The sequence below is a fragment of the Macaca thibetana genome, chromosome 10, assembly GCF_024542745.1.
Source record: "Macaca thibetana thibetana isolate TM-01 chromosome 10, ASM2454274v1, whole genome shotgun sequence".
Classification (NCBI taxonomy): Eukaryota; Metazoa; Chordata; class Mammalia; order Primates; family Cercopithecidae; genus Macaca; species Macaca thibetana.
This window is the reverse complement of record NC_065587.1, coordinates 76,521,204-76,523,769: the sequence shown is the minus strand read 5'-3', so window position 1 is coordinate 76,523,769 and position 2,566 is coordinate 76,521,204. Positions and strand designations below refer to the sequence as shown.

General features: G+C 39.2%; 1 pseudogene; it reads left to right on the top strand.

Moving 5' to 3' along the window:
* The first annotated feature begins 1,349 nt into the window (after positions 1–1,349).
* Positions 1,350–1,826, top strand: LOC126929048 (serine/arginine-rich splicing factor 10-like; annotated as a pseudogene).
* The last annotated feature ends 740 nt before the right edge of the window (positions 1,827–2,566 follow it).

Here is a 2,566-nt window from a genome sequence, read left to right as displayed (position 1 = left end):
TTCCTTTCCATGTTTAGTGCTTCCTTCAGGGTCTCTTGTAAGGCAGGCCTAGTGGTGACAAAATCTCTAAGCATTTGCTTATCTGTAAAGGATTTTATTTCTCCTTCACTTATGAAACTTAGTTTGGCTGGATATGAAATTCTGGGTTTAAAATTCTTTTCTTTAAGAATGTTGAATATTGGCCCCCACTCTCTTCTGGCTTGTAGAGTTTCTGCCGAGAGATCTGCTGTTAGTCTGATGGGCTTCCCTTTGTGGGTAACCCCACCTTTCTCTCTGGCTGCCCTTAAGATTTTTTCCTTCATTTCAACTTTGGTGAATCTGGCAATTATGTGTCTTGGAGGGCGATTCCTCAAGGATCTAGAACTAGAAGTACCATATGACCCAGCCATCGCATTACTGGGTATATACCCAAAGGATTACAAATTATGCTGCTATAAAGACACATGCACACGTATGTTTATTGCAGCACTATTCACAATAGCAAAGACTTGGAATCAACCCAAATGTCCATCAGTGACAGACTGGATTAAGAAAATGTGGCACATATACACCATGGAATACTATGCAGCCATAAAAAGGATGAGTTTGTGTCCTTTGTAGGGACATGGATGCAGCTGGAAACCATCATTCTTAGCAAGCTATCACAAGAACTGAAAACCAAACACTGCATGTTCTCACTCATAGGTGGGAACTGAACAATGAGATCACTTGGACTCAGGAAGGGGAACATCACACACCGGGGCCTATCATGGGGAGGGGGGCGGGGGGAGGGATTGCATTGGGAGTTATACCTGATGTAAATGACGAGTTGATGGCTGCAGCACACCAACATGGCACAAGTATACATATGTAACAAACCTGCACGTTATGCACATGTACCCTACAACTTAAAGTATAATAATAATAAATAAATTAAAAAAAAATAAAAATAAAAAATAAAAAAGAAAAAGAAAAATGGTGAGAATGTATTGTTAATGTAATTAGTAGTAAGTGGCATGTTCTTTCATAAAGTAAGGATATTTGCTGCCAATAGGTTTCTATGAATAACATCTTTTACTTGATCGGCTTTCTTGTTTCGGACATTTGCTTACACCAATTGCCAATATTTTTTGCTTATTACAAAATAATTTGATTTTATTTTAGAAAAAGAAAATCAGACATATAGATAATTAAAAGTAGAAAAAAATCGGCTTTGCGTGGAGTTAGGTTTGGGGAGTGAAGTCTCATGAAAAGAGGTGGATGGCTGTGGCGGAGCCTTCTGGGCTATGTGTGTCTGATGCTTGGCCGCCAGAGCCACAGTCAGTTTGCTGAGCCCATTAGTGCACCTGACTGACAGACAGGCCGTCACCATGTCTCGCTACTTGTGTTCCCCCAACACATCTCTGCTTATCAGAAATGTGGCCGATGACACCAGGTCTTAAGATTTACAGAGTGAATTTGGTCACTATGGTCCTATAGTTGATGTGTATGTTCCACTTGATTTCTGCACTCGCTGTCCAAGAGGATTTGCTTATGTTCAACTTGAGGATGTTTGCAATGCTGAAGACGCTTTACATAATTTAGACAGAAAGTGGATTTGTGGATGGCAGATTGAAATACAGTCTTCACACTATGATGATTATGACAGATACAGACGTTCTAGAAGCTGAAGTTATGAAAGAAGGAGATCAAGAAGTCAGTCATTTGATAACAGTTTAGAAGATCGTATCTAGAAATAGATCGACTGGAAGACCACGGCATAGCAGAAGTCATTCCAACAATGATAGATCAAACTGCAGCTGGAATACCCAGTAGGTTCTGCTTACTACACTTCAAGAAAGATCTGAAAGTGGAAAAAGAGCAAAAGAAGGGCAGTTCAAGCGACCAAAGGGTGGGTGGAGGGTGCTGCAGTATGAATACTGTATGGATATTTTGACTCTGGTCAGAAAAGATACAAAAATGTTATCGATAACTACATGGAATAATTGAAGTCCCTTCAAATTTGAAAGTAAGCATTTTAGGACAAATAAAAGGAAATTCAAGTTTGTACTTGTGGAAACTTTTTCCTCAATATGAATAGGTTTATATTGATTAATGGGTAACAGGTCCATAAGAAATTATTGGAAACTAGGATGTCTCAATATCAAGGAAGACAGCCATAGTGTCTTACAGTGCCTCTGTTGGTGTGTCTCAAACTGAATTGAGTGGGAAAAAGTATGGTCCAATGTAAAAGTTCCATTTTCACCATTACTGGCAAGTCTTGCTTTTGTTTATTTTGGTGCCAGTGTTTTCTGTTTAATCATTTGCTGTGTTGGCACCTGCGCTTATTTACTTGTACACCACATGCAGTTTACATCTTCCTAACTACTCTCCTTCCCAGGTAAATTCCAATTATATTTGATATCCAGCTAAGAGGGCCCATCTCTTCTCACCTCTTTCCTGGTCACTATGTTCAGCAAATATTTATTGAGCCCTTACTGTGGGCAAAACATTGTACTGGATAATTGAGAAAAATGGATAATTCCCTTAATCAGTAAATGTCTACTGAGCACAGTCTAGTGAATTATTACAGTATGGCCTCATTGTT